A 9,441-nucleotide genomic window follows, 5' to 3' on the forward strand; every position below is an offset into this window, starting at 1 on the left:
TCCTTCGCCCTGAATTGAAGAATTATTTTTCTGCAGAAACAACTTAATGGCTTTGTCAGTATAAATAGTTTAAACCGCTGCTTTTAAATAGAATTAACGGAAAATACTAATCAAACGTTCTTTAGGTTATACCGGCGATCCTTAGTGGATTCACAAAGGCCTATTAACCCATTGTGTTACCGTATACGTTATATAGGAAAAACGGAATTATATTTAACTTATTTTAATTTTTTTTTATATTGTTTTGCATCACATAACTGCAATAATATAGATTTATGACATTTTCAAATTTATTATCTTCAAAATTAATTTTTTTTTGTAATTTGCCAAACAATTTGTCCACATTTATACATATATCTTTTATTTTATCTATTATCAGAAATCTTATTAAAGATGTAAAAATATTTTACATAAATTTTCTAAAGCTTAAAGACCCTGAAAATCATTTGCGCATTAGCTACATATTTATTATATAGTTATATGTAATATATAGAGATATACTCGTAGATGAGATAGCGCTAAACGAAATGTGCAATTACGTCACGCTAATTTGAAGGAATTTGATACTCACACCATGGATACGAATTGCAAGAGCACACACCGAGAAGTTGTTAGGTTTAGATACATTTTACACTATAAGTATTTAAGTATTAATTGTTTGTTTTCTTTTTTATTTTATTTTTTTTTTTTGGACTTATTTAATACATTTCAAGTGAAAAACTTTGTTAGAATAAGTTTTTTTATTAAATAACATTTTTTTTTGCTTGTAACTAAAATGCCGCTTGCTGCCAACTCATCAACTGCAACTGTACAAGTATCTGAAGTAGCGCAATTGACGTTGCAAATGCATTAAAAGTACCAGCAGAAAATGCAGCTCGAGACACTGTGTTACCCATGTTTTGTTGTCTGCTGCCTCGAGTGCTAATAACAAACCCTTTTCCTCCCCTGTCTTTTGCATGCACATTTTATAATGCATAATTTGTAAGTGCTGCATTAGGTTTTCAATTTTATCATTTTAATGTTGCTACTTAATGTTGTTGGCTGGCTGCGACTTCTTCTGTTGTTACTTACTACTGTTACTGATGTTATTGTTGCTGTTGTTGTTGATGTGTTGCTGTTGGTGTGTTGCTTTTAAGTATAAATTATACAATTCAATTTTTTATATTTGCTTAGTCTACCATTTGATGTTATACGATAGTGACATCTGTTCCGCTGCTGGAAAACATTGTTGCCCGAAGTCGTCTTTCCATTGAATCGATTTTATTGTTTTTCAAGTTGCTGTGTTGGTTGCTGCTCTATTGCTATTGCTGCTTTTAACTTAAGTTTAGCACCCCACGCGTTCGGCAGGCGACGCTGCCTCCTATCTTTTATTAATTATTTCTTATCAAAATTGTAGATACAATTTGTGCACTTATACGACGACTATTGCTTTATAAACTCGCATATAATCGTATTTATTTGGTCTGGTATGCTGTGTGTTTTGAAATACTTTGGGTTTACTTATGCGTAATTGCAATGCCGTTGCCGCTTCCAATGCTCGTAAATTCATTGATTCATTGATTAATTATCGAAACGTTGTGCTTAATTATTTTCTTTATTAAATAAAATAATATCAATTGGAAAATCGTGTGAAATACGGGTTTCTGTATACTTTAAATATAGATAAGTAGATTTTTATCATTTTCACGTTGCGTAAACGACGTTAATATAAAACTGAATGTAAGTGCTTTATAATTATCATTTGTGGATTAAATAATAAATAGGAGGAAAAAAATATATCCAATGTCTAAGAAATTGTATAAGATAAAATTTAAACAAAGTTCTGTTGTTTGATCCTATAATTTTGAGAAAATTTTTGAGATTAAATTTTAGCTATTGTTTTTTATTATCATATGATGTGTTTGACATCTCTACTATTTTAGGCAATTTAATTTTTAAGATCATCCTACACAATATCGTGGATTTTTTCAATGTTTTTTTTCAGTCCTTTTTTGAACGATCCGGCCGATCTTCATCAAAGACTCGTATGACCATGTTTAAATTCAGCTTTCCAATATTTTAATGCAGTTAACGACGGTGTAAGTTTACCGTAAACAGAATCCATTTCCAATTTGATTGCATCATTGTTCATTCCTTTAATTTTTTTTTTTTTGATAAATGATATTCAATTATTTCCATTTTATAAAAATTACTAACGTGTACTATTTCAATAATTTGCAAAAAGCTAATCAAACATTTGATAAGGTCGAAATCTTTACAACTGTCGTTTAAAACTTGCCAGACATACAGAATACAATTGCTGTTGTTCTGGAGTTGCCACCTTTTGTGAAGTCAGGTAATTATCAATACACCTAGTATGTCAGAAAATTCTTCTATATGTTTTAGATTTTCATACTTGAACAGTATTTTTCCAATTTCAATGGACCTCTTATCTCCAAATCTAACTTTATTTTTATTTGCATTAGTAGTACGTTTTTCTATATAAGCTTTTCTGTATATAAGCTTTTTATACATTTTTACTTTCAAAACAGATTTTTGATCGTTTTAGTGTTAATAGTAGTATCTTGCTTCTATTACTTTTTAGTAGTACTCAGAGAATATTCCGCAATGTCTTTTAATACTATATATGTTTTAAAATAGTTTTTAACAATTTTACTATCAGTAAAATATTGATCATATCATGTGTTAATACTAATTTACTTCTTTTCTATTGTCTCCTAATAGTAGATAATTGCCTTATACCGATCTCAACCAAACATCTCTTCCCTCATTACCCTTCAGTACTCATTAACGCTTTCTCAGTTTCAGTTACTCGTCCAGCACCAAATAGTAGCGCGATATTTGTTAGGTTACTTTTGCAATGATTCGTTGATGCAATGCCATCGGTTTCTACAGAACCTTAATGAGAGAAAAACGGTGAGTAGTGCAAAATAGTATTTTTGCAATAACTATTTGGTCGTATATTAAAAGGTACTTTAATGAAGTCGATACTGGAATTTAACGAAAGAAATTTGACAACTACTGCAAAATAAAAGTTTGCCTAAAGATGATGAATGGTATTTTAAGCTCCATACTTCACTTTAACGATGTCAATAAAATAGTTGAAGTAGATCATCATTATATTGGAATGAGATAACGCTATATTACACCAAAAAATTAAGTCATAATTTTTAGTCATATTTTTAAAAACTTACTTTTCACAAAAATCGTAGGTATATCAGTAAGAGAAAGAATTTTTCATCTCTCACATACCTCCTTCCTACAAACGGCTTCTAAAGTGAAACTTCAAGTACATAATAAAAATTATTTAAATTAAAATATTAAATAAGTATTAAATATTAAATAAATACTAAATACTAAATAAATACTAAATAAATACTAAATATTAAATATATATCGAAAATATTAAAATTCTTACTGAAAATATTCAGTTGCAAAAACTTTAAGAAAAAAAAAGTATAAGTATCAGCTATGAAATTACAAACAAGATTTGTATTTTTATTACATATATAATATATATTTACACACATTTTTTAAATATGGTCAGAAATAAAATTCTTTCGGTTTATTTATGGTATCATTATTTATTTTAGCGTCTTTTCAATTGATTTCAATGTATTTTTGACAATGTTGATTAACTGCATTATTACTTGATTTAAAGTGTTTTCAATAGAATCGAAATTTTTGTTGATTTTGAAATTCGCCCACAATGGTTTTATCATTTTGAAGTTTGTTTTCTTATTCGGTGAATCGAAGAGACACTTTCACGTTGAAAACATTTATCGAATTTATGAACACCTTAGAACGCCCACCATTGACCAATCTATAATAAATAATTTTAATTTGTTTTTCCTATACGCGCGAGAGTACATTTTTGTATGACTAACACCTACAAGCTTATATTAATTTTTTTTTAAATTTTCTATGTTAAAAGATATGCATAAATTTTGACTAAAATCTATAAAGTGAAAGGTTAGGCCTAATATTCAAATCAAGTAATGTTTATTAAGCAAACAAACAATTTACCAACAAATTGCCTATTAAATACATTGCCGATGTAATTTTGTTTGTAAGGCTATATTTATAGTTGGATTTTTTTATTTCTCTATTAAGTGTTAAAAACTAATCAAACAGTAGCAATTGTTATGTTTGGTTTTTTTCTTTTAGGTCTTCACCGAAAGAAAACACCAAATCTAATGAACTACGGAACGTGCTGACAAATAATGTATACAAAAACGTTAGTGCGACAAAATCCTCAAAAGACCTACTGTATTCGTAACGTAAACATAAAATTCGAAGACAAACAACAACAATAACCAAATATGTCTTGTCGATCTGAGCACGATGATCGTGTTAAAGCTATAAAAATATAACAGATCCTCATCAAATTACCAAATCTACAAATACGAGTACATAAAATTATTTTATAACCAAAATGTTTAGCGTGATTAATTCAGACTACTGAAATAATATACATACATTTTTTTTTCTCACTTTTAGTCTCTGGATACTTATAGAATCAAATTTTTAATAAGCAGAAAGAATAGTTTATATATGTACACAATGTTATGTGTACATGTCGTGTTAAATTTATGATTTGTTTAATTATTTTTTTATTATTTTAACAGTTCATGATCCTCAGGGTAAAGAAGGTAACGTGAACAATATACAATCAAGGACAATTTTGATTTTATCGTTTGTTATTATTTCAATATATGCATATGTGAATTTATTTCAATTGTATATACATATGTGTAACCAGAAAATGTTTGCAACAAGAATACAATACTTTGTATTAAATAAATGAAATTTTAGCTTAGTTTTACGTATGTTTATATGAAATGATCTTATTAAACAAAAACACATGTTCGAATTGCAAGGTGTTTATCTATATTTATATGTATAATCGTTACTGACTAAGTGATCCAACTGCAGGGAGTATAAAAAAAAATAGGAAAGTACCACAGAAGATCAGTAGTTCTTGCAGTGCTTTATTCAATTGAAAGCCAGCACCCCATCTATTCTATTCTGTCGTATAGAAAGACGTTAGTATCAATTGCAATATTATCCCAGATAGAAGGGTACAGGAAAATATTATAGATTTAATACCTTCAGTATGAAACTCTCCATATTATAAAGAAATTTAGATATCTTTCGACTACAGGCATAATTGGTTAGTCGTCTTTAAGAGGTTTGAATTTTATGATATATTATTTAATTTCTATTTATCACATACATTGTTTTCTTACAATCAGTCGTTAAAGAAACTGTTAAATTGTTCTGAGTTTCATATTATTTATTAATACTAGTAAGTCTTAGCAAGTCTCTGCTCTAGTTTTATGTTTTCTAATCAAAGTAAGTAGTTTATTTTAAAGGCCAATTGTAAGAAAATTGTGTAATTAGAATTCTTTTGAATAAAATGCTTGCAAGATGGTAAGTTAGGTTCTTTTCAGTTCGACTTCTCTTTGACAATTTGTAAATCGGTTAATATTAAAAATGGTACCAAAATCCTTTATCCAGACGATTTTTTTGTATTTATGTATATAATAATACTTCGAAATACTTCGAAAAATATATGAATAATAAAAAAAATTAATAAAAAATAATAATAAAAATAATAATAAAAAACAATCAATACAAAATTTTATGCAGAAATATATATAAAAAATCTAAGAAATCGTATATGCAAAAAATTTGTTGACTTTCTATATGTTTTAACCTTTAATTTTGTATAATGTTGTCTTATTTTTAATATAATTATATGTACATACTTTTTTCTAGAAAATCACTATTATAAGAGATGGTATTTTTCTTGAAGAGGTATTCAAAGATCATAATTACAATTTTGATTTAATTTTGTATATCTTTCATCAAATTTATGTGTGAAAATAGTGCCCGCCACTGTTGACAATACTTGTAGTTTGCCGGTAATAAAAGCACAACATATGCAAAATAAGAAATTAAAAAAATAAAATTAGTTTTACTGCCACAAATATTAAAACTATGGCAACATCACACACTATTAGTCGTACCGCTCTCTTCGAATTGTTCGAAATTGTATCTAAATAATTTGCTTATGTATCTGTGAGCTATAAAAATACAAAGTTAAATAAAAATACATAGTCGACTTTTTCCTGCACGTAACAAAACTATAACCAAATAAACTTTTCAAGTCGTATAGTTGCAATGTAACAAATCTTGATTTTTTATGACTTGACTTTTAGTTGCGTTGGTTCTATGGTAAATAGATACTAGGCTAATTTAAATATTTTTAAAAAAATCTTTAAAATTTTTTTTTAATTATTTTTTGTTATATTTTTTATAAATTATACTCTTTATGTTTTTATAAGTTTATTTAATATTTTCATTTATAATCTTCTTTTTATTAAATATCCCATAAAACTTTTTCTATATCTGATATTTTATAATAAATATAAATTTAATAATTTTCTTATAATTTTATATTTTTTTTTGAATAATTTTAAAATTTTTTTTTTTTTAATTATTTTTTAATTATTTTAAGGTATATATCTTTAAATTATTTTTTTTAATATTTTAATTTAATAATATTTTTACTATAATTTAAATTACTGGTTCTATATTGTGCACATGCCTTCGTGTTGTAAAACTAGTATACGTCACAGATACTTTTAGCTTTAGCTTTAGCTAACTAACGTAATCAATATCAACTGTAATCTTGTTGTCACCAACATAATCAGTTTATACAAGTTTTTTTTTTTTTTGTATATTTTTTATATTAAAAGTTTGGTCTTGTTTTTTATTCTCGTCTATATTTTTTATCTCAGCCGCTCTGATGCTATTATATTTTTTGTATTACTTTTATTTTCTGTCTGTCTAACTTTTTACTTTCTTACTTGTCTGTAATGGGGGATTTATTCATAACTTTTTTTTCAATTCTGTGGTCTATTGAAGTCAACACTGATTATAACTTTTAAATAGCCTATGGCTATAGTAGAATTAGTTTCTCAAGGAGATTTCGTTTTTGGTTGAGTTTAGCCTCTAGCATTTTATGTGACACAAATAAAAATTTGTTATATGATGTAGGCATTTGTTTTGAAGTGTGATACATTTTATTTGACAAATAGACTCAGTTTTTAAAAATCATAAGTCTTACAGGTTTGTTCATTAAAAATACCATGCACCATAAATATATTTCACTTTAAGTTAAAATTTTTTAAATAAATATTTTATCTAATCTTCATGTGGTGACGTGTGTAACGTTTAAATGAGGTTACATTATTCTCATCACTACATAACCGTAATTCATGGATAAGAATCTTACTTTCTAATTAAAATAAGCGCGAAATTTTATTTTATAAATATTATTTCAGTTAAAAATAAACAAACTGTTCATAATTGCTATCTAATTCTACATCATTCTATATATAAAACCTTTAAAGATTATATAGTGTTTATTAATATTTAAATTAAAATTTTTTGCAACATTTTTTTACCACATAAAAGTACTTAAAGAGAATCTACTAATCTATTACAAGCTTTAAAAATAATTATATTTTTCATAATTGTAGTTGCCTTTCAGCTCAATTTAAAAACAAAAATAGTGTCAGATTCGGTCGTTGGTTGGTTTAGGTGGTGACTTTCCCTGAGTTCAAATTCGTGTCTTTTTCTTACCGTATCCTTGTTACCAGTTAATTGTTTGGTTGCTTGTATAGAATGCATAGTAAAATCTCAGCAGTGCATGTTAGGTACATCTTTTATTAAGTTCTGCAAGCTGCTATAGATTATTGAAGACTGGGTTACCTAGGGTAATTGCTCTCTGACTTAAAAGAACAAAATATGTATAGAGTAAATCGAATAATTGTAGATTGTATAATTTTGTTCTGCCTGGTTGCAGCTGTGATAGTTAATTCTGTAAAAAATTAACAACACCTCACCCATCCCTGATCATCATCTCTCCAAGTAATTATTAGTTAATTAATGCTGTCAGCCTAATGAGATCTCTTTTATTTCTGTATATTAGAGACAGATTTCATATTTTTAGATTTATATGTTTTTTTTATTTACATTCTTATAAAGCTAACATTTAATATTACTATTTAATATTTGTGATTCAAAGTTAGAAAGTAATAAAGACAATAATTAGGTATGTATACTTATGTACATAAAAACCAGTTTAAATTTCAGACAGATTATATTTGTAATATATTTTTTGGCAAATTTAAATATTTTTTCCTTTTTCCAAATACCATTTAAACCATTTAATATATTAATCAGTTTAACTTCACATAGCATGGCTTTTTGAAAAAGAATATCTGGTATTGCTTACTTGAGATTGTAACCAGGTCATAGTATTCTACTTCTCTTACATGCAACTAGATTTTTCGGTTTATAAGTCACTATTTAAATATATTTGATATTAATGATTTCATTGACCTGCTTCAGTTTCTTGTATGGCAGATCCTCTCGCCGCGAGTTCATCGGCATCGCTTTCCACTATAATATGTTCCGATATCGTGGGCGGCTATATCGGAGAAGCTTTGTGCCGTTCGTTTAAGGAAGTACTGTAAGCGCCTACTAAGAGGAAGTATTAGTATGTTTATAATACTAAAAAAAATATAAAAATTTTTGGCAGAATGCAACTTCTATATAGGGACTTGTTTACCAAGCGTTTATTTAAAGTATACGATTTTTATTATATTTGCTGTAAATTTATTAAAAATCTGAAAGCTTCTTGCTTTCAAAACTTACTTGTTCCTACTTGTAAAGTTCCTTCATCTTAAGTCTATCACATAAATATATTGTCTTTGACACTAATTTAATTCTAAAGAGCACAAAAGGCACAATTTATGTTTCCGGCAAAGAATAACTTTATTAGAAAATACAATAAAAAAAAAAATTTAAAAAGTTCTATAAGTTTTTACTCAACTGTAAACTATTTATAACCATCATATGCATTAAAAAGCCACATACTTTCCACATACATAATACATTTATTTTCTTCTAATAAAAGTGAATCCGTAGCATATACCATTCGAAGTGAGGGAACTTTTGATTCAACTTGGTTTCCCTGTGCTATTTATGGTGGATTCAATTTATTCATTGTCTACTCGTTAAATATACTTTTTATTTATGCGCTACTATTGACTGAATTCCATGCCACAGATTCATGTTCCTAAGCACAAAGATTCACATACACACACACACTTAACTATATTGTCTAGTCTTAATATGGCATAAGATGTTCTGCTCTTGAGATGATATGAACAGCGTATACCTAGAGGAAATTGTGGAAAGCAACACACCACAAAGGTCATAACCTTTGTAAGTCAATTGTACATTTGATTTTCGTTTTTCTTTTTTTTTTTTTTGTTTATATTTCTAAAAGAATAGTAAATAATAAAAAGTATAAACAGTTTTTACATTGGTCATAAGGGTTGCGTGTTAAATGGTTACGCCTCT

This window comes from Teleopsis dalmanni, chromosome 2 (genome assembly GCF_002237135.1).
Source record: "Teleopsis dalmanni isolate 2A chromosome 2, ASM223713v2, whole genome shotgun sequence".
NCBI lineage: Eukaryota > Metazoa > Arthropoda > Insecta > Diptera > Diopsidae > Teleopsis > Teleopsis dalmanni.